The sequence below is a fragment of the Sinohyriopsis cumingii genome, chromosome 19, assembly GCF_028554795.1.
Source record: "Sinohyriopsis cumingii isolate HCF-2022 chromosome 19, ASM2855479v2, whole genome shotgun sequence".
Classification (NCBI taxonomy): Eukaryota; Metazoa; Mollusca; class Bivalvia; order Unionida; family Unionidae; genus Sinohyriopsis; species Sinohyriopsis cumingii.
In genome coordinates, this window is record NC_142979.1 from 31,863,125 (window position 1) to 31,888,645 (window position 25,521).

The window sequence follows — 25,521 nt, forward strand, 5'->3', positions numbered from 1 at the left end:
TGCAAATATCTGGTCACAAATACATTACAGTAAATATGTGTATTTCTCTATCCAATAATAATCTTTTCACAAAAATATCACAACAATGTAATGTTTAGTTGTGATGTGAAATTTCAACATTAACACTGGCACTGTGTTGTGTAGGCCAACTCAAACCAGAACTGTGCACTGTATCAAACAATGTGGCATAACACGCATTGGACATTTTGTGTTGACACATGTTTTGTCTTTTGTAAAATGTTGTTTATTTGGATGGAAGCTTATTCTTTGATTTATAGTTATCAAAAATGTCTAATATACTTTTACTATTTCAACTTTGGGACTATTTTTTACGCACAACAAATGAAAGGTACAATGTTTGTCAGAATGAACAAAAAATTATTCATTCTTCTTTAAATGATAAAAAGAATTTTAAATGGGTAATGATTTATCATTAAATTTATGAAACTTGTTAAATAAACTCAGTATTAGATCATTACCCATTTGAGATCCTCTGTTTTTGGAATATATACTTCTGATCCAGTTTTCACTCGTATCATTAAGATCACTGATAAATTTAATATTAACCAAGATACAAGCATGTAAATATAGTGATCTTGCATCAGACTGGTTGAGCTTTTACCATTCTGGAGGTCATATTTCTGATCTGGTCAGACATTGAACATTGGATTATATCATCAAGCTTGATAATAAGTGAAGTATTCTTGCACTTGATTGATTTAGATAGTTACCACTGTGGAGTCTACATTTCATATTTGAGGTTTGATACAACTTGTAATATAGGCTTGTATGATCAAGAAGGATTTTGATCATGAGCAAGTTCCATATATGATTGGGAGGGGGGAGATCCTGCATCTGCTTGGCTGAACTTGCACTTTAGAGATTGTATTATCCAATTTTTTGGTAAATAGATTTATATCATCAAGATGTCAAAGGAGTTTTATGTGTAAGTTCTATACATATTAATGAAATTCAGTACTTTTAAAACAACTATTCTCTATGTTAAAGCAACGAATATAACCAGTGATACTAATGATGGTTCTCTGCTAAGAGGAATACATATAAAGTGAAGCTCCTTGCATGTGCAACATGCACAATGGAGAGAATATTGGCATACCTCTATGCTAATTTTATGTACAGTGACTGAAATTTTCTTATATGTGGTAATATGGAAATTGTGCACCATCAAAATCATACAGCTTATTAAAATGGCTGTTCACATGTGCTTGAAAGATGAGCTTCAACTAGTCCAAAGTACACTAACCTGAGCAGTTATTAAAATAGAGAAATTGAATTTTGCTAGAGTAGGCAATATCAGCTTCTGAAAGTGCAACATATAAATTATAAAATATATAAATTATAAAATATATAAAAGTTAAAAGATAAAAATAAGTTATCAGCTATTTTTTTCTCACAATAATCTTTGAAGTTTAGGGAGTGAAAATGACCAGGAAGTGCTAGAAGTCTTTTGATAGGTGCATGTCTGAACTATGGCAAAGCTGTTTACTCTCCAACCCAAATTGCATCCATCAATCATACAACTAAATAAAAAATTAAAAGTTCTTTGAACAAAACCAAAGATATGCAATGTCTTTTTAAATTTCCAGGATTACCAGTGAGGAAATCTAGGAAATTCTTTTTCTTTAAAAATCAAACTCTATATGCAAATTACAAAACTGTAGAGTGAAACCTTAAGATAAAAATGAACATTTGCCAAGTATGCTTATTTTCCTCTTATACAATATGCCTTGTGGCCGTACTTGGTCTGAAATGTTCCTAATTATGGATTAATTAAAAGTCTTGGAAAATTGAAGTAAAATCATCTTAAATTTAAAACTGTTGGTTTAAATGAAAGAAAGTTGTTGCAAAAATGCTTCTTTTATTTCATTTGTAATAAAATTAAGGAAAAAGTTATGGAAAAAAGCAGATTCACATGTTTAAAATAGTGGTGTTGGATGAATTTGCAAACTTTATACTCTTTGAACTTTGACCTATGTAAACCAGATCTGTTCCATCACTGATCAAACTAAAGTTTATGAGTTACATCTCAGAAATAATTGTGGTTAGTTTCATGCTCCTGAAATGTAGTATAACATTGGCTGCTAGTTTGACAAAGTACAAGGTGCATTTTAAATTGCCTCACTTAAACCGCTGAATAGCAGGGGGGGAGTGGGGTTGTGAGACTTTGTTACTTAAATATTTCAGTTTTACAATAGAACTTAAAAATAATGCAATAATAAACCTACCTGGTCCTTTATGGTTCCACTCTACAGTTATTACATACTTATGAAAGAGGGACAGGTATGATGAAGTTATTTGCATTTGCAATATTCACATTAAAGAGAATGTTTGGCATATTTCTGATCTACTTTATTATACTCTGGTGGTAATTATGGAAATTATGCACTATCAATAGTTTATCCTTAGCCCAAATGCAAGTCTTCCACAAGTTTTGGGAGTTGTAGATGGCAGAGAACTGTAGTTTTTTTTCAATGCAAAAACAAGTTTTCTTCTTTCCGTCAAAGAGACCTTGACCTTAGAACCTGAAATCACTAATGTTCTTCCTTGTCTTAAGTGCAAGCCATCGACAATGTCTGGTAAAAATGTGGATAGACAACTCAAGTTATTGTTTGGAAATTAATTTTTATCTAGATATAGTAAAATAGGTAAAATCTTTTTTATACAGTGATTGGGAGATAGTTTACATAGGGTGTTCTCTTAATACTTAAGCTTGCTTAATGATATAGTCGACTGTTAGGTACGTAAACCAGATAATAACAATAAGAAGAAGAGGAAGAAGAAGAAAAAGAAGAGGAATACTTTTTATGACACTTTTGCTTATACTGGTACCATAGTTATGTTCTAACAAAGGAAGACAGTAATTTACGTGTTTTGTTCTAGGTTAGAATTCATCAGCAGTTGAACTGGCAAGACAAATGATTCAGAAGAATGTTATCAACTTAGGGATATAAGATGTTTTAGCTACAATATATTTTCCTCTCTTACTATTCAGTTATCTGATTTGTATGCAAAATTATTTTTGCTCATGTTCTCTCGAGACGGGTGAGAGGTCGTTCTATTTTATTAACATGTTTGATTCATGCATTAAAGAAATGGTTTTAAAACCTTACAGGTGGTCTCCCAAAATGAAAGTCTATCAAGTTGCATTTTACCACTACAAAAGTAGGTCACTGTAACCATGGTCAGCAGCCAGGTGTTCCTAACCAAACAATAGTTTCTCCCTGCTTGAAGCAGTCACAGGAGCACATCTATAGTGACCACACAGTTTATGCAAACTAAATTTTTGCTTCATGAGGACAGCACCATTTAGATAAGTAAAATCATATCAATCAACTGGCAAACATTTCTCATCTCATTTATACTCGTACTCCAGTTACGTTGAGAATGTAACTCAAAGCTGTCAATGTCAAATTTGAAAGCAAGACATTAGAGTAGATGGTTGAAGCAATTTATTTGTGGGATGGCAGGAAAAGTAATGTTACTGTGCACAAATAGAAGTTGCTTTTTATGTTAGTGTGTAATTCCATATCTTCAACTATTTGCCTGTGAATTAAAGCTATCTCTGAAGAAAAAAGTTCTGTCTTTTAGAAAAGACATGAATTACATTCTTTTTCATTAGGGTCACAGGTCATTTAATTTAACAAACTTGTCTATAAAGACTGGCAAAGTTTTGGTTCATGGGTCAAAAACATTTTGATTCCCTGTCCATCACAGGCTTCTCATGTAAGCTCTCTTCTGATATCAGCGAATGGAGCATCTGATTTATCCAGATATAATTTTTAAAGTGGGAACAGCTGTTTCCAAGTGAAATTTATATAATTTGTTTGATCATAGAGGCGGTCCTGTTTTACAGTCATATGTAAGTTGTACATCAGTGGTGAAATTATTGTTGTGCCATGGTGCACAAAACAAAGATAGATGATTATTTTAAGTCAGTCATGATATAATTTATAGGATGGATTAAGGCAGGCAGGATACAGTAAACTTGTGTGGAACATAAACTTAGAAGAGAACAACATACTTGTATATTTTATGATTCTGTTGATGTTGTTGTTGTTGTTATAGGGTTTAACGCCATTTTCAGTACAAGATAGGCTATACATGGTGGCCAGTATAATTGGTGGAGGAAGAACCCTGGAAAACCCCAGGAAGAACCACCGACCCACGAGAAGCTACTGGCAGGCTTTCTCACGTACCAACGTTAGCCGAGCCTGAGACTCGAACTCACGCAGACAGAGGTGAGATGGCAGTGATCCGTAACGGTGAGCGCTTTAGACCACTCGGCCACTCGGGGCCCCCTATTCTGTTGAAAAGTGTGCATAAGACAAGCTTGATAATGTATTAATAATAATAATAACAATATTCAGTGGATGAAATTTGTTTTAAAACTAATTTTAAAGGTGAACCTGTGTAATGAGGTCACCTGTGTACAAAGATGAGTTTTATCACTTTACATGGGTGGCCACTGTTGACCAGTTTGGCTGTATTACAAAATAATATATATAAATATTGTTATACCTGTACATGTTTTGCACCTTTTCCTGGGCAAACACCAGGGAGAAAACAAACAATACATTATTACATTTCAGACAAATGGTATCTTTATAAGCAAATCCAGCCTTACTGGGTGACACAATCAAATGTATACAGTGACGACCGTTAACTGGGCAGACAAGGAAAGTACCCAAGTTTCATAGCACCATCTCAAAAGGCATCAGGGTGGAAACAGGAATAGGTGAAGAAAAAAAGCAATTTGAGCAGTGTCCTTGTCTTTGAAGATTTGGCCCTAACTGTTATACACAAGATGCCATAAAGTGAAAAAACAAGTGTACAACATTATTTGATCTCTTTATCTCAATCAGCTTTTGAATTATAAGCAGAAACACAAAAAACCCAAACAAATTGGCATGTGACCTTGACTTGAAGACAAGACTCAAACTGTAGAATGCAATACATCTTTTAGTTACAATATACAAGTATAGCAAGTTTCATCTATTAATCTTAAAAAGGTCATAAGTTGTAGAAAAGGCAAATCTGTAAAACCTAAAATACTTACCTGTGACCTTGATGACATAACCCACCCCTCACATGGAACATGACACAACTTCTTTTATTAATGTATCAATATATCCAGTTTCATCTCAAAAAGCTAAAAAAGTTAAAGAAAATAAAGAATAGTTTAACAGAAACCTAAAATACTGATCCATGACATTTGACTGTGAAGATAGGACCCAATAGTGATAGGCAACATGCCTTCAGGTGATGCTATATCAGTAAACAGTTTCAATTTGAGTCACAAAAGCCACTAATGTTATAAAGTGGAAAGGAAAGTGTGAACGAATACTTAAAAGGACCTTGATACTTATGATAGGATCCCAAATGTAGTATGTAAACAACTTCTAATTATAATGTAGACGAATACTAAAGTTCACTTCTCAATCTCAGACAGCTTTAAAGTTAAAGATCTGACAGAAAAGTCTGAATGAAACCCTAAAATACTGAATCATGGCCTTGACCTTGAATTTAGATGATACCTCTAGTGTGGTACATGACACATCTTCAGATTGAATGATTAATATACCACAAGACCATCCCAAAATTACAATTAATGTAAGAGTAAGAGTGAAAAGAAAATGTAGAACAGAAATAAAAGTGGTGGAGGGTTGGATTTAAAATGCGCCACCCCCACACCAGTTGTGGGATGGCAGTGAAATTACTTTCATTTTGATGTGGGTTCGAATCGTCTGTTTATTGTGAAATAGCCATACATGCATTTTGATGGTGTCCTCAACAGACCCTCTTTCATTAACGATGAAGTGATCAGCTGTCTACCCCAGGTGGAGATCAATGAGAGATTGACTGACCCTCCAATAGTAATGGAAACTCATAAGGCCATTGAGCTCCTGTCTAGTGGGAAAGCTCCAGGAGCAGGCTCCATTCCAGACTGTATCCAGACTTCATTCCATTGGCAATCGCCAATCCTGCGACAACCATAGAGGAATCTCTACTCTGCATCGCAGGCAAGGTCCTTGCCAGGCTACTGCTGAACAGACTTAGAGCTCCTTGATACTGGCCCACTGCCAGAAAGTCAGTGTGGCTTCAGAATGGAGAGAGGCACCATTGACATGATCTTTACTGCCAGGCAGATGCAAGAAAAGTGTCTTGAAAAAAATGTCCAGCTATACCCCACCTTCGTGGACCTGACTAAGGCATTCAACACTGTCAGCTGGGAAGGCCTTTGGAAGATCATGGCCAATTTGGATGTCCAGAAATCTTTATTGAAATGGTGAGGCATTTTCATGATGGCATGCTTACCAGGGTAACTATTCCAAACCCTTTGCAGTTACAAATGGTGTGAAACAAGGATGTGTCTTAGCCCCAACTCTCTTCAGCTTCATTTTTTTCTGCGATGTTGATGGATGCTTTCAAGGACAGTGATGTGGGAGTAAGTCTCTGATACTATCCAGATTGAAAGTTGTTCAACTTGAGGAGGCTTCAAGCCAGAAACAAAGTCCAAGTTGAGAACATTTGCAACCTCCTGATTGCAGATGACTGTGCCCTCAACTCCAGTACGGAGGCAGGCATGCAACAGAGCAGGGACCTTTTTTCCACAGCGTGCACCCACTTCGGACTCACCATCTCTACCAGCAAGTCTGAGGTTCTGCATAGCCAGTTCCTGGAGAAGATTACCTGGAACCATCCATCACTGCCAATGAATGGCAAAAAAGATTAAAAATGTAGACAGATTCACATACCTCAGCAGCACCCTTTCACAAGCAGTCCACATAGACGGTGAGGACAACACCAAGATCGCCAAAGCCGGCATAACATTTGGCAGACTCTGCTCAAATATCTGAGGCATCAAGCTTGCCACCAAACTCAAAGTCTGTGCAGTGGTTGTTCTCCCCACCCTCCTCTATGCTTGCAATACCTGGACTGTGCATAGCCGCCATGTTAAAAAACTGAACCACTTCCATATGAGCTCCCTGAGAAACTACTGAAAATCAGATGGCAGGACATGGTACCGAACACAGAGGTGCTCACTCAGGCTGGCATGACAATCATCCACACCATGCTGTGCAAGGCACAACTTCGATGGGCTGGCCTTGTTGTCTGCATGCCGGTAGAACTCCTACCTAAGAAGGTCTTCTATGGAGAGCTATAGCAAGGCAAGAGAACTCACGGTGGTCAAAAAAAGAGGTACAAGGACACCTTCAAGGCCTTGCTGAAGAACTTAGGCATTGATCCTGACAGCTGGGAGTGTCACTGCTAATCGATCTGCTTGGTGCAGTCAAGTCAATGCTGGTGCAGCAGCCTTTGAGCAGAAAAGACTGGTGGATGCAGCTCAGAAATGTGTTCTGCACAAATCCAGGAACAGCAGTTCTGCAACTCCCAGTCAGCAACTTGTACATCCATGTCCGAAATGCAACAGACTCTTCCGGGTCTTAGATCGGACTGATCAGCCATCTCCGGACACACACCCCAGTGAATCAATGACATTGAATGGTCCTCATCAACGCTGATGGACAAACATTATCATAATTTGTCAGAACGATTAATAAGTCAAACTGGAAAAACCTTCAATTTAAGAAAATAGCAAAAGTCTGAATTAAGTTAGAACAAATCAGATTATTTTGCCCTAAAATTTTCTGTCTCCAGATTTGTTCAGGGTTCAAATTTTTAAAGGCATCAACACTAGGTCACTCTAATTTTTAGCAAGGGAAAAAACTTTTATTCTGTCAGGTTACAAAATTTTCAGTTCTATTAAAATCACAAGTATATGAATCTATTTTAACCTGAAGCTTTACCACTTCAGTCCATCAGACAGGTCACAGAATCTTGCATTTCATGTATCTGAAACTTTGTTTATGTCTGTGACATAGTTGCAAGTTGTACACTATCCAAACTTCATGTGTATATCCAATTTAAGAAGTTAGTCACAAACATGTAATAGTAACTGTGACCAATTATTCACATTCTCATGATCACTGTAACAGTTGGTGAATATCGATTAGCCAATATATTTTATGTCCTTCCCTCTACAACTGTAAAATGCATAACCGAATCTTTACATATTCTTTATTGCCAAAAACAAAGCAGATCACTGTGATTTACATTAAATTGATTGATAATGTATTGAAATGAAGTGCAGCATATATAAATGTATCTGTAAAATATTTTAAACTGATAAAAATTTTGTGTCAGTACACGAGTCCAAAACTACTGGGTACCATGCAAAATTAGGTTACTATGACATACATTGCTCAATTTCTGACCGCTAGCCTTATTATTTTAACTATGTTTTAACCAATTGCTTTAAACTGTATATTAACCAATTACCAGCTTCACCAATGTTCACAAATTGCAACAGAACCAGTTTTAATTCAGTTTGTTAGATAAAAGACGCAACGCTCCTTCTATGGAAACAATAGAAGTCCTTTCCCTATCCACTGATATAAAACATGAAAACTGATACACACAAAATTAATGAATTCACTCGAATATAACAGTTTACACATGGATGCTTCTGCAAAAATTCTCATCATTACACCAAAAAAGCAGGACATTTTAATTTGCTTTTCATGCAATAATTTAAGTGATTTTGTAAGCCATCTCTCCCACCCACGCCCACTCCATACATCAATGACTTTGGTGATTATCAAAAAATCTAACTAGTACTTGAGTAAAAAATCAAAGCTTTGATTTTACAGCCTCCTTATCCTAAATACCTGATACTGGAAAGAAAAAAATTTCTAAAATTAAATTCTGGAAAACATGAAACCGTTTGTCATAAAAACAGGTTTTAAAGTACAGATGATCTCTCAAAAGGGGTAACTATTAGATAATTAATATGTGCGTCATTGCTGGTATTCCATCTTAAATGACAGGTGGTCTCCCAACAGTGGACTTTAACGTCAGTCTGGTTTTAGTGAAGTTTTTGAATTATTATACAATTAGAGACCTTGTTGAATTGAATTTCACTAGTAAACTGATCATACTGACCTCTGCTTTAAGTCATCTATATGAGGTTTTCTGGTTGTAACGCTTTCTATTCACCTGAACAAATGTTGCATTTATCAATATCATCAATTTATTAGTTCATGAAACTACATATTCACCTCAGCAAAGGTCTATATATGTAAAGGTCTATATATGTAAAAGTCTATATATGTATAGGTCTATATATGTAAAGGTCTATATATGTATAGGTCTATATATGTAAAGGTCTATATGTGTAAAGGTCTATATATGTAAAGGTCTATATATGTATATTTCTATATATGTATAGGTCTATATATGTAAAGGTCTATATATGTATAGGTCTATATATGTATAGGTCTATATATGTATAGGTCTATATATGTAAAGGTCTATATACATATAGGTCTATATATGTAAAGGTCTATATATGTATAGGTCTATATATGTATAATGTCACATATAGCATGATGTTGTGCTATGATGAAACATCTCTCATGTGAATTGTGTCATATCATTTTATAAACTGAAAAAAAATGACTAAAATAAAATAATAACTTAAAATCCTTCAGTACTTTTGATAATTTTATTAAAAACAATAAAAACATTTCAATGAATGTCAAATAAATATGCAACATGTATCACACACACACAAAAACTGAAAAATCATTTTCACTCAGCACTATAACAATTTCTCACACCCTTATGAAATTTTTTTGTACTGGAAGAGCAAATTATACTATAGCAAAAGCAAACTATTTTTCTCTCACCCTCATCAAATCTTATTCCTCTATTGAATGAAAGAATTCAGTAGGAAATTTATTCCTTGTTCATATTTTAAAACCTGAACTAGTTACACTGACTCCTAATAATTATTTCTGTTTACCTGCAATAATTTTCCATACACAGCAGACAAAAATAATTACTAAAGTGTAACATGCATGTAGCAAGGAACCGTCAACACTTGGATCTACTTTTGCTTTTCATTTGGTTGTATTAAAAGAACACTTAACAAATTATTGGCCATATTATGTCAAGGAAATGAGAGCTAAATGCTTTTCAGATGTAAACAACAAGGCAGTCGGCCCGGGCAGGCATCTAACCTTTGACCATTGGACTAAGAGTCTGAGGCTATATAATGTGCCAGCAGATCATGGTATATGTTGTTAAAAAAAACATATGACTTCAAACATTATGATGCTAGCTGATATACCGGCACACTATAAGACTGCAGACTTTGGTCTGCTCTTTTTGCATGACACCATGGTGACTCAGTGGCTATTGTGCAAGATTAGCTTGCGTCAGCTACCATGATGTGTCCTTGGGCAAGGCACTATCCTGCAATTACTAAAAAAGCCACTTGTGCCAATGTCATGAAAAATCAAACCAAACATAGTGTTCACTGATGAATACATGTTATCAATGGGTACAAAAGATATTAAGAACAACTATGAGCATTATTTTAATCACATAATAATAATAACAGCAACAACAACAACAATAATAATAATAATAATAATAATAATAAAAACAACAACAACAACAACAACATTCACAATATATTTAGTAAGGATAGCTCATTTAGAATACAAATTTATCTAGTCTCCCACGAGGCTACTTTCTAACAATCATGTTGTGACTTTACTTGTTTCACTATTAAGATGCATGCATGTAGAGTTTATAATGATAAGAAAGTGTAAATATCATCTATGTGTATTTGTTTAAACATAAACTTTTCGGCCTGAACAAATTTTGTACTAATTTTTGATAAATTCGAATTAACAAGATTGTCAGTTTTTGTAACAGAAGTGCCTTTTCCATTTCATGTCAAAATATGATTTGTTAAGCATGAATAATAATGTACTGATTTTTTTTACAGGTTACCAATGCATCATTGATCATTCTAAGCTGTATCTGAGTAAACTTGAAATATTCAAGGCCAACTGTATCAGCATCATTTACAAAGATGGCCAGTTAGGTACAGAAATCAAGTGGTCCAAGTTTGGAAACTGAAGGCTGATAAAGTAATTTACATGAGAACAAATATGAAGGAAAACAAATGACAATGTTTTTTTAAATGTGCTCAAAGATGGATGACAAACATTTGAGGGATTAAGAGATCACATGTTGTCTAAATCAACTGTTTTGAGCAGACTGTATGAAAATAATTTTCATAGGAGGGTTGTCAGGAAACAGATGATCATCAGTGCTCAGAACTGACAAATGTTGCATGGGCCAGAGGAAAACAACTATAAATGATAAATGGACAGTGGAATTATATGATTTTTTTCCTAAAGAATGTAAGATCATATTAACTGGAAAAAGTGACTTTGGTTATGTATGGAGACAGCCTCATAAAGAATGGTTACCCCAATGCATCTGCCCTGAAAAGCAGGTCATTGTAAGTTTGATGATCCTGAACTACATAACTTTGAATGGTGAGAGTACTGTGACAATCATTCATGTTAATATCAATGCTATGAAATGCATATACAAAACTTATACCCTTGACTAGCTGTGACCTGTTGTTGCCAGGTATTTCCCTCAAAACAATTACATTTTTCTGGATGACACTGCCTCCATAACTCATCTTCAAATCACTGCAAATTTTAAATGTCAGAATCAAATCCACACAATGACATGGACTGCAAAATCTCCAGATCCAACTATTACTGAAAACTGTTGCTACTTTTGAAGACTAAATTAAAATCAAAATTTGCACATCAGCAACATCACAGACCTTGATGTGAAATTAGCAGTTTATGGAAAGATATCTCACTTATGTTAACCAGAAATTGGTATTTCTTCCATACCAAGGCACCTTCTGAAAGTGTTTCATGTGAAAGGCAATGATGTTGTTGTTGTTTATTTACAACTACATATCACCGACTGACTTGTCTGGATACTGCACAATACATTACGTATCATGATGGTATTTTGTGGACCCCATCCTTCATGTTATAGTGAGGTTTCACTGTAATACAGTAATTCATCATCCATTATATGGTGCTGGATATATTCAGGAATTAATAACAAACGAAATTAAAGAATACGTGTCCTTAAACAATGACAAGTGAATTCATCCAAAGTTACCAATATCAACCTGCAGGAAATTTTTTTCTAACTCCAATAATAATTAAGTTAGTTATTGGCCAGAAATAGAAAAGTGACAGAAATATGGATTTGTTTTTTTTTAAAATACAAAATGGGGCAATCAGCAGCATGTCAAGAACCATGGTAAAAGACTATCGGTTTAACTGAAAAGGTTGATGTCAGCTTAAGACAAACACATTTTTTTTATAAATATTCCTAAAGAGCTGAGAGCAGATGTGGCTATGATTTACCAGCTATTTTCAATATGACTTCTGCAACACTGTTAAATCTGCTGAAACTAAATGACAAATAGATGAAATGAAATGAAAGGGAATACCTGGCGGAATGAATGGAAAGAACAACAAGGAACAATAAAAAGCATAAAAAACTAGACAGATGAAGGCAATATCAGATCAGCCAAAACTGATTATGAACAAATAATTTTGATGCTGAGAAGATGTAAAATTAGCATTCATTTTGACAATGATAGAGTCTGTAGACAATCTATATTCCACACACTGTTTTACTTGTTTTTTTTTTCAAACACTAAAGGCATGATAGGCTGATGAGCATTATGCTAAACATGTGCTACTTAATTGGCTGAGGTTGTGTACTTTGGCAAAGAGGTTCAACTGCCAAGTGGACATAAGCAAAGAAGTAAAATGAACAAAATTTTGAATTTAACCAGTTATCTGAAATATAATCTTATCATGTACTCATCTAGGATATATCTCGGCATACAAGTCAGTAAACTGAAGATGTGTAAGTTGTGACCAAAAATTGCCAATAAAGAAATCCTTTTATAGTGATCTATTAATAAACATTCTGACTCTATGATCAACAGTGAATAATAATGTACTTCCATATACATTAACTTCTTGTAATATTTTATGTCAGTGAAACTAATGTACTCTGACCCCTGTGTATTCAGGATTCCTGCCTAATTTGACTGTGAATTTAATTTCATATTATACTGAATAATAATTTTTTAAAGTACTCCAACAATAACTTATGCAAATTAGTAATGAATATATTCTCTTGTGTCTGCTTGTATTAATTGTGTAGCTGATGATTCTACCACACTAAAAATGTGTATATATAGAGAGGATATTTGCTTTAAATGAGTAAATAACGGATATATTTCATCGAGTGGCCATACTGATCAGACTAGAGCTATTAATAAAGGTACATCTCAAAGAGCCCTGCTCAATACAAGTGTTCCACTAGATCAAGGGAATTTGTGTCTGGAAAGCAAGGCTAGAAGATGGGCATTTAGAGCACATGATGGCATGCAAATTATAATCCAACTCATTCAAGGTCTCATGAAAACAAACAACAGCCCATAGAAAAATATGAAGTTGACTGTAAAGGGCAATAACTCTGTCCAACATAAAAGACACAGCTAGGTCTCTGCAACAGATTATGCTGAATGGTTCTTAAGACATACAACATCCAATGTCAAAATATTAAGATAAGCTAAAAGTGCCTTAACTCTATCCAAAATGGAGAAGACAAGACAAAACCCATAAAAAGCACACACATGTCTAGGAGACAATATTCTTGCCAAATTCCACTGGAACATGCTGAATGGTTTTTGAACTATTCTGATTTCAAGCAGCATTCCAAATTTCCATGTGAAGAAAACAATTTGCTCAATAAGGGCCACAACTCTGTCCACAATGAGTAGAAAGACTAAGCTCATACATGGCATATGTAAGTCTATGAGACAATCTTTTTAATATCAGGATCTACAGAATGGTTCTTGGGCTATGCCAGATACAAGCAACATCCCATATGAAAACATGAAGTTAACTATTTAGGGACATAACTATATCCAAAGAACAGCTGACAAAACAAAACCCATAAAAGGCATATCTAAGTCTATGAAATTATGCAAATAACAAATTGCATCATAATATGCTGAATGATTCCTGAGCTATGCTGGTTACCAGGATCTTCTGTAAAGGAGAATTCAAAATGATTGATATGGGCAGTAACTCTGTCAAAACCTGGACCTGAAAATAGGGCAACTAAAAGGCATATCTAAATGTAATACCCAACTTACCTTACAAATAGCATAAATTATGTGTAGGGCCTGCAGAGCTACCATGGTACACAAAAGTGTGAATGGACAAATTGACATAAAAAGTGAATATTACAACAATACTACAACTTGAATGGGGTCCTAAAGATCTGAACTCATCAATGAAGACATATGACAGGCACCAATCAGGGGTCATCATCTGGCTATTGGAAAATTAAGTTGCAGATATCTGGATTCTGGAAGACCATTGAATCATCTGGAATGTATTGCTGCTAAATATAAACAAAGATTAAAGCTATCTAAACAGGAATATCTGATTGGTTGATAAATTTATCCAATTTTGGAAATTAGCATGACCATAAAAAAAAGGCCCCAGATGAGTGCATTTCAGTTCCTCAATGTCATTTTCATGATATAAAGTACTGGATGATAAAGGTTTACAGCATACTGCAATACAATATCATGGACTGTTTCTATCTTAAAAAATATAAACATGTAACACCCACCCCATGTTGAGTATCACTTTTGTGCTTAACAATATCACAATGCTTTGTATCCAAGCCGCACATGTGATGCCATTTTAAGTACATTTTTCCATAGTTCAGAGTCATTCTTGAAAACATCAATATTAGACTGAAATACATGTAAGAATTTGAGTAATAAACTGAAGCAAACTGCATCCCTCAGGATGATTTTCATCCACAATGCCACTATTACTTATTTTACTGAGTTTATACTGCAACTAACATATATACTCCCTTACAAGTCAGGTCCAAATGACCCTGATCATGCTTTAGCATAATGCAAGAACAGATCAGGGTTTATGTTGTTTGTTCTACTGATTATGCTTAAGAAACTATATAAAATCAGATCTGCTGGTACATTGTTAGATGTTGAATGGCAGATCTGGGTCTGTACATTTTGCATTTTGGACCTTACTCTTAAGCAAGTACATATGGTATTTCATTAGTTATTGATTATTTATATGCCTATAAATGAATGATGCATCAGCTAAACATTCCTTGTAACTTCTGCTTATCTTCCTCATCTTTTGCTTTCTGTTTGTCGTCCAACAGTTTTAATTCTTTTTTCACTGCAGCAGCAAGTTTAGGATCTATTTGCAAGATCCTTTCAAAATCTTTTCTTGCATCCTCTGGGTTCCAAGCTCCAACATGGGCTTTTGCTCTTCGATATAATGCCTTGACATTGTCTGCAAATTAAAGCAAACTCAAATTAGGAATCAGAAAAAGCATGTTTAGGACCTAATTGCATGATCCTTTCAAAATCTTTTCTTGAATCCTCTGGATTCCATGCTCCAAAACGGGGTTTAGCTTTTCAGTATAATGCTAGGACATAGTTTGAAAAGTGTGTCTGTGTGTGTGATTTGGATTTTTAATGTAGCTTTAAAAAATTTGCAGTCAAAATCACTATGATGTCTGCAGTGTGGCAGTTTATAGTGATGTCTAGCAATAGGCTATCAGTCAGAATTAGGAATTAAAACTAATTCAATTTGAAAAGTAAACAACCAAAATTAGGAATCAATTCAAATTTACCTGTTTTCTGCAAACTGTTTATTTTTTAAATGTGCTCAACAAGGCTAGATAAATCCTGTCACAGGAAGCAGTGAACAATTCAAGTTTTAATGTAAAAGCATAAAACTCTGTTAGAAATATGAAGACAAGACAAGACATGAGGCCCATGAAGACCAACTATCTCTCACCTCTTTTACATAACTTTAACAGTAGACCTTTTCATCAAGGATGCTTATACGTAAGAACACAACATGCAAACTATCTCCAAAAGTTTATGACACATAAATTTTACCTATTTTACTATAGTCTGAAAAAAATTCCTAAGATAAAGGCATAATCAATATGAAATTATAATTCACATGCTATATTTTTAGGCAATGGATTTCTTTGCTCTTCAAAATAAAATTTGGATGTGCTTCAGAACAAAAGCCTATTTGGGTATTTTGTTTAATGCTAGAAATAACAAATAAAAATTCCAATTAATTTGTAAGAATATATAAAATGTCATAAATAATGCACAATACAGTTAAACCTATCTGAATAGTCACCTTTACCCAGCAGTCACCTGTCCACAATGGCCATTCTAATTTGCCGCTGGCAAGTTTCCTATATAAATATCCTGTATTTATTGGTCACCTGCTTTCTTTGGTCAGTGACTGGGTGTTTCCTAACAAAACTGTTTTTTCCTGCCTGAAGCATTTATCTACAGTGACCTATCAGTCTATGCAAACTCAATTTTTGCTTCATGACAAAGGTGTTGTTTAAATGAAGGAATAGTGTGTGAATCGATGTGCAAACATTTCTTATCTCGCTTATCCTCATTCTGCAGACACTTTGACAAATGTAACTGTACAACTCTATAGTCACAAACTAAGTAACAGAAAAATAGGCAAAAACTGACAAATTTGTAAAACTTAACAAACAATTGAATTATCAAAGTTATAATGGCATTGTTCAGAACTCCTTCAAATAATTTATAACTGTTCCAGAATAATATTATAGTCCAAATAATGAGCACTTTCTCTTTTCACTAAGCAGTCCTAACAATGTTTTTCCTCTCAAATAATATCTAAGTACAACATAACACATATGTGTATGCAGACTTACAGCAGGAACAAAAAAAATATGAATGACTCCAAAATCGGAATGAAATTGACTGCTTAATTCTCTCCTTATATACACCAGCTATTGTAACTGTATTTCACAACAGACCTGAGGTGACAGATTACACTACTCATTTTGCATCAAATTGGCCTATACATGTGACCTAGCCCAACCAATGGGAAGTTATAGAATTATTCTAGAAATGTCAAAACCCCCATCAGCCACTGAGAAATTAAGCCATGGGCACTATTATGTATTATTATTAAGATTATTATTAATAATTGTCAAGACATATGTAAGCATCTATTTTTAGATCCTATGTTAACTACTATACTCTTAAGACACTCAGGTCATGTACGCAAAATTAAACTAAAAATATTCTGTACATTTTACAGCCATTAATAAAAAATTTAAAAATTTCATAAAATCATGTACCAGGAGTTACAAAAACTATATAGATACATATAACAGTAACTTAAAGGTGTCAATAAGTCAAATTTGAAAGTTAGGCAGTGTTTATCATTAGGGAAGAAGGTCCAAGCAATCTGTTTGCTGGATAGTGGGTAAAACTTTTTTTTACTGAAGTACACATGAAAATCACCTGTTGTGCCAGTGTTATATGTACAGTTCAATATCATAATTTATTTGCCTTTGAAAATGAAGGTTATCTCTGAAGAGAAAAGTTCACCTCTGAGAAGCGATACGAGTTACATTCCTTTCTGTTAGGGTCAGAGGTCATTTAAAACTTGTATGTAAAATCAGGTGAGGTTTCAGTTCATGGGTCACAAAGAATAGACAAATACGGCTTCTTTTGATTTGATATCCAACAGAGGCTTCTCACATAAGTTGTCTCGCTCTTAATCTCAGCAAGTTAAGCAACTGGTTCATCCAAATATCATTTTAAAGCATGAACACCTGTTTTCAAGTGAAATTTATATAATATTGTTCATCAAAGAGTCATTTCTCTGTTTAACAGTCATATGTAAGCTGTCAAACAGTATGGAAATTATTATTTTGAGATGGTGCACAAAGCAAACTAAGATCAGTGATTATTTTTAGTCAGTGGAGATTTAATATATAGAATGGATTCAAGTGAGTAGAATACAGTAATCTTGTGTGGAACTTAAAATTGGGAGAGAACAACATTGCTATGACTATATGGTCATAAACTAAGTAACAGAAAGAAACAAAAGCAAAAAGTTTTATAAAATTTTAATAATGAAAGTTACAAAATTTATATTTAAGATAAACTTACAGTATTATGAATTAAATCCAAAACAATTCCAAAAGCTCTATCACAAGTCCTAAAGAATCAAATGTTCCAAATGAATTTCAGATCCTCGAATGTTCTGTTCTGCCAACAGTCTTAATATGTCACAATGACATTGTTCAGAATGCCTTTGAATAATAGTCCCAGAATAATATTTTAGTTCAATGAGCACTTTGGTATTCCAATTAATAATCCAAAGAAATGTCTCCTTTCAAATTATATCTAAACACAACATTTAATATATCTGCTGATTGATATTAACAAATGAACATATGAAATAAGAATCCAAGATAAGAATGAATTAACTTATCAGATCTCTGCTTATATACATCTCCAAATGTATATTACAACTATATACATGGTTCCCACGCTTTTCTAAATCTAAATTTCCAGGTCTTTTCCAGGTTTTTTCCAGGATGAAATTAATTTTTTCAAGGTTAACATATGACCATTACTGAATGGAATTAAAGAACATTTTGGACTATAAAACATGCATTTTCCAAATCTAAAGATGTTTCTCTTTCAAGACTCGCCAAAACATGTCAAAAAAGATGATCATGTACAAAACCACAAAATGAGTCACACGAAACAAATTTGACTATATTCCCATAAATTGGTATTTAAAGCCATTTCAATATACAGAATACAAATTATAACTTTACTTTGCTGACCTGCATTATGTTGCTACATAGAAACAACATAATAAGCATAAATTATTTTGTTTCTTTTCAAACCTTTAATTCCAAAGAATTCTAGAGTAATATATGTGCATGTTATACAAAGTAAACTTTTTCTATCACAGTATGAAAAAAGAAACAATAAATGCAAAGTTTTAGAATCTTATCTTGTAATGAAAAAAGTTTAACCCTGAAATTATGTGTGCCAATAAAATCTCAAACAAGATTTTTCAACCAACCTAAACTCCTTAAGACGATTTGGTTAAAAATTCTTTCATTTAAAGACATTTACAAAAGGGTTGATTTAAAGTTTGACAAAAGACCTTCAAAATTACATACTGTTGTATAAACAAGGACTGAATTTTCTGTAAAATCAACTTGTCTTCTTGTACTTAAATAAACCAGTCCCCAAACCTGTATTGATACATGGGCTCTTATCATTTCTAAATATATAATAAAAGGGAGTACAATTTGCCATTTCTCCTGCATTCCATTTAAGACCTGAAATCAATGCTTCAAGCTACATGTCACTGTGTAATAGATTCACACCAAAGTTCAGCTCAGAGATTTGAAATTTTTATAATGCGGGTTTCTGCCGAATATTCCAACCCTATTTTTCACATTTGGACATTTTGGATGGAGTGTGGGTTCAGAGCAATTACATATCAAATTTGGAATCTGCCGCCACTGTAAGATAGCTTACCAGCGGGCCTAGCAAATTGAAACTAGGTTATATCGACTTATACCTGCATGAAATCGATAGCAAAATTATTTATTTTCTCAAAATGGCAAGTATTTTAAAATCGTTATGTCTTTAATCCGCTGACAGACTAGATGAAACTCAGCATAGATGAAACATGACTAGGTATTTGCCATTTGTGTTAATAGTCATATTACTTCACAAATCTCAAACAATGACATTGGAAGTCCAATACTTACGTGATATTAGCAAAAAACTCATTTTTAATGTTGTTGTACAAAATTTCAATTATATTAAATGAAAGTCTGATACCTTTTGTAAAAACTAGAAAGAACATATAATTCTCAACATATTTATTTCCAGAACAACTACAAGAAACTTTGCCAGTCTGATTCATCAAGCAGAAAAAGTCTGGTTACCTGCTTCGGATGCTCCCTACGTGAGACAGCACATGTCAACATGGTAGTCACGTGATACAGCAAAACTCTGAAGTTGGTCTCGGAATAAATACAGATAATTTTGTGCTCTTTTGTTATTTTTTTGGTATTTTTTATTACAACCAGTATACGGCTTTCATTTAATATTTTTTCTACAATATCTGAGAATGACGATTGTGAGATTCTGTGTGCTTGTGCGACATGCTATCAAAATCGCTAGTACCAGCTCAAAATTCATCAATGCATTAGTTTCATCGTCTTTCAGCAGATTAAAGATATAACGATTTTAATACTCTCGCAATTTCTGAGAAAATAAATAATTTTCATATCGATTTCATGCAGGTATAACTCGATTTAACAATGTTTAAGTTTGCTAGTCCATCTTCTAAGGGGCTATGCTTTAATGCCACCATGTTGGCCTCTTGTGATGTTAGACTGGTTTTCATACCTTCCATTAAACAAAATACAGATATCGAGCTGTCTGTTAAACAAAAAGTCTACTAGATGAATCTAATCCACTGAGCATTTGGATTGTCTCAACAAATATATTTATGGCAAGCATCCAAATGATCCATACTGCAACCTCCTAATATTCTGGTTAGAACTCAATAAATTTAAATCATGATCAGTTCAGTTACGATTCAATTACATAATTGTTTTAGGCCTCACGTTGTGGAGGAAAATTCCCAGGTTTTTCCCAACTTTCATCAATATTTGCAAAATTCAAGCACTATTCACGGTCAGGGAAAAAGTTATAATTTCTCCTGACTTTTTCCCAATTTCCTGGTAGCGTGGGAACCCTGAATATATTGCAATATACTCCAAGTGACAGACTTTACTATTCAATCTAATATTTCACAATATCTACTCACGTGACCTACGTCATAAAATAACCCAAGTGACTGACCCATCCAATGGGATATAACTTAATTCTTTTAAGAACCCACCTGACCTCACCAGCCAATGAGAAATTACTCCAAAACTTGTCAACAGGTTCACTGTATAGGTTGAATTTAACTTGCAAACACCTATTTATAGCTCATTATTGTTAAAATATAATTTACACACAAGGATAAAAATTAGCTACATATTATCTTGTTTAATGATGACCACTACAGTTTACAGTCATGAACAAACATTACACACAATATTGATACAATCATGTACCAAATGTTACAAAAAAATATAGATATGATTCATAACATATACATGTATTTTATGATTTTGTTGAATAGTATGCATAAAACAAGTTAGATATAATAATAATAATAATAATAATAATAATAGTAATAACAATAATAATATTACTATTATTATTTGGTGCAAGGTACTTGTTCAAAAAACCAATTTTGAAAAGTGAACCTGTATACAGAGGTCACTTGTGTGTAAAAGTCAGTTTTGCCTTTTCCCATGGGCAACCAATGTTGACAGGTTTGACTGCATATATGATAATATATAACTGGCACATTTTTCAGTCACTTAAACCTGACAATACTAGCACATGTCAAAATCCTATTTCACCAAAAATATGAAAATGGCTTCCAAATATTTAAGTTTCTAATGTGGCAAAGTTTCTAGAAATAATTCTCTATAAATAAATTTATAAACTTAGGAATTTTGCAAGCAATATGTTCTTACCACGGGAAAATCAATATAAAAACAACACAATAGTTTTCAAATAAATATTTATAATTGTGTAAAGAAATTTTTATCCTTAAACATTTTTTACACAGTTCATGCTAGCTTGCAAGTGTACATTTTCTCTGTCACAATATATCACTTTTATAGTCTTTCCTGAGTTATTAATAATAAAATTATTAAATTTTATCAAAATATGTAATAATGTGCTAATTTACCAAAACTGCTTTTGTAAAATGTATGCGTCTTGTTTTTAATGATAGATTTGTTTAAAGCCCAGGTTTTCATAATTTTTGCAAGGGGGAGAATTCTGAAACCCCCAAATCTGTAACTTATAATTCTCAATAGTCACAATCATATGTTGCTTACCTTCCCTTTCTTTAACTATGAGACAGAAAATTGGGATTTTAGAAGCAAAAACTGCTTAAACTGCATATGGTTTGAGAATTATTTTTAACTGCACTGAGTTTCATCAATATGTACAGATCTTACTATTAGTAAAGCTCAATGGCCATATTGAAGATTTAAGTTGATTTACACTTTTACTCAAAGAAGGACATAAAAAAATATAGTCTCTAGAGTGGTAACAGTTGTAGTTGTAGCTTAATGTCATTTTTTCTGCACACGATAGTCTATACATGGAAGATAGTATATCTGGTGGAGAAAGAACCACGGACTCACAGGAAGCTACTGTCAAGCTTTTTCACATAACCATGTTTGCTGAGCCAAGATTTGAACCAATGTGGACAGTAACAAGATGTCAGTGATAAGTAAAGGCAAGTTCAGATAATCAGATGGATTTTGCTCAGTACTGAACTCATATGAGATCTTGATCATATAAGCTGATATTCCAATTTTTATCAAATTCTGATTTTAAATATGCCAATCAGATGTGACATCACCTCATTATCATGCATGGCACAATTGCCCAATACTGAACTCATCCAATAGGTTAATGATATAAGTCCAAGTCTGATAAAATTCTTGGGACACTCTATAAAATTATTTTCAAAAGTAATTTTTTATGACCTATAAATGTTGGACACAAAATTAAAGCAATTTTTTTCATGTACTAAAAGGCTTGGGACACCTTGCCAAAAAAAATTCTACTAAATGATCAATGTTTTTTCTCAATCATAATGACATTAAAAAAAAGTGACCATGTTTGTTAAGGGACTATCATCATGAATTATTACATGGGAATGTTATAAATTGATATAATTTGTTTGAAAAGTCAATAAATATATTTAAATTTCCTCTCTTTCCTTATTATTTCTACCCAATTCAAATGTGTATAATCTGATAGATGACAAGAATTGAGCATTAGCCCATTAGCAGGTTGCTGTAAGTATTTACAACAGTAACCTATCCCTTTTGTCTTCAGTTTATTATTCTTTGTTTAAGCGTTATTGCATTAGAATACCATATCATATCACCAGTAATTACGTTTTTATTTTGCCTTGAAATGTAAATACCTAAAACTGTCCTCCCAGCATGACAAGAATGAACAACAATAGCATTTGGTTCAACACCTGCATTTAGTTAGCCTGTTTACATCACGACGTCGCTGCATGTACAGTGAAGATTTTGACTACTACTAAATGAAGTACATCTCTTGGATTTGAATAATAGGCACAACTGTGCTAAACTTAAATAATACCTCCAAAATACAATAAAGAAGTTTCAGAAATAATGCCTTGAAACTAACTGTAATACCTTTAACACTCGCAGTTTGCTTTGATGTAAATAAGTACCTGTTTATTCGGCTATAGAAATCGTGCTACTCAACCAAGCAAGTGTTTATACCATAACTGATTGACAGTGATATTAACATCAATGGTTAGTCAGTCCAATATAATTTTGAGGGGACCAAATAATTTAGTACCACTATTATGCAGGGCATCTCAACTTGCTCGACCCACTTCAGATTTAATACTGCTAATTCATGTGGAGTAATGTTGTAGAACAAGCGGTTACTGGCATTGCTGCCAGACAAATATCCCCCTCCTCCCAAGCCAATTTCATAGTCCAAACAATTACCTGGTCTCCAGTCAGAAAGCAAAAGATAAATCTGCCTATATTAAACAAAAGGAAATGCTGAGACAACCAGCTGTCCAAAATCAAAGGTGGAATAAATACTGTGTTGAAGGATATGAATTTGTGTTATGGCAAGCAGAAACACAGACTATATTGTATCAGTGATGATCAGTTATGTTAATATACTGTGTGCTGGTTATGCAACCTGTATAATTAAAGATGTGTGTCATTTCATATGATTTACATCACACTGCTGGACTGCTTATGTGTCGGAAAAATGTTAACTCCTATGCATGTGTGTCAAAATAACTATAATAGCATTTGACGTCTTTTTTAAAATCTGATTTGGAATAATGAGATCTGCTAAAAACAATGAATAAAGTAAAAATCTGCCCCAAGTATTTACAGCATCTGCCTCGGATGCAGGTTCAAACCCCAGCCAAGTCATAACAAAAGACTTATAAAAAAGGTTAGTGTTAGGACTGGTTGGCCTGGTGTCAGGATAATGTGACTGGATAGGGCATGATGCGCGAGTGCTAGATATCGCTATACACTATCACACTGCAGACATCTTAGTGATATGACTGAAAAACTGTTAAAGCTATATTAAAATCAAAATCACATACACATGATAAAGTTCATATTCAAAATTGTCCAAGAAAATGATGATATCAGCAAGCAGTTTGATCCAAATCAGATCAAAAACATGATTCCAAAGTGGTAACAAGCAAATACTGATGGATGGACAGTTAATGGACACATGGCCATATCTTAAGTTCACTAGACCTAACAGCCACATGAGCTAAAACACTTGTGAAATGTCACTGAAATCCCAAGCAAGTAGTTTATTTTTAGATTTTCAGAATTTTCCTTGATCATAACTACTAAGTTTTCAGTTTATCCTGGCAAATCAATTCTAACTGTAAATATGTCAATAAATTTCACCATCATGTGGGCAGTAACTCATGTAAACAATTAATCTGCTTTTGGGTTATTCAGAATTAAATTTTAATGTGAAAGGGTAGTTTCCTATCAATGACTCCATCAGCTGTGGAATTTTTTTTAGTTAAAGTCATCATCAAAAGCTTAGACCAGTATGAGTTACTATCACCATCCATAAGTAAAAGCATTTGAATCTTACAAATCTTTGAATATTTAATTCTGGAAAAGCTCATATTATATTTCAGAACTTACGGCATACATTTAAAGTGGATTTTTTTTCTGGTATGGTAGACATGACTATACATTACCTGGATCTCTTTTGAGCACAGCAGTGGTGTGCTCTATTACAGGATAGTAATCCTCTAGCAGCAATTTACACTGGGAGTAGTTCAATAGTAATGGCAGCTTGATATCTTCCAGTTTATTCCATTCTTCATCTCCCGGCTTCTCTCTGTCAAAACAATGTCAGCAATGAATTATAATTATTTGAAACAAAATGAATTCATTGGAATGCTCAAATGCTGCACAATGAAAATATAAATGCTCACATAGACACTACATAAAAATAAGGTCACTGTGACTGCCTTTTGTTGCTGTGATTATTAGCCCCAGAAATGGATATATTTACTATATAGTGAATTTCTTAGCAATGGAGATATCTTAGTAATTCAGAGTTTTCAAGCAGAGATCACAAAATAAATCCGGCCAAAATTTATAATCTGCAAAAGTAAATGTAGACAAATTCACATCATTTCATGACACTTTGAAAATAAAAATGTGAAGAAACAGACCTACATTTATTCAATGTGTTTGCTTTGGTAGATTTCAATCTAAACATAAACAGAAAAAAATTGACTTCACAATTACAGAAAAACTTGTCTTGAAAGACAAACTACTATGAGAGACTACTTGTCTTGAGGGACCAGGTTCTCATTGCACAGATTTATTGATTTTAAGATGTTGTGACCTGCCTTCAGGGCCAACCTGTCTTGAGAGACCATACTCTTTTGGCAGAAGGGGTTGTCTTTCAAGATAGGTTTTACTATA

The 25,521-nt window shown here is 33.7% G+C and overlaps 1 long non-coding RNA gene across 1 annotated transcript; it reads right to left on the minus strand.

The window, feature by feature from the left end:
* Positions 1 to 9,572: 9,572 nt before the first annotated feature.
* Positions 9,573 to 24,919, minus strand: LOC149775388 (uncharacterized). The gene is made up of 2 exons (XR_016416478.1): positions 24,783 to 24,919; positions 9,573 to 15,347 (listed from the first exon to the last, which is right to left on the minus strand). It is a non-coding gene; the product is annotated as an uncharacterized LOC149775388 (long non-coding RNA).
* Positions 24,920 to 25,521: the final 602 nt, after the last annotated feature.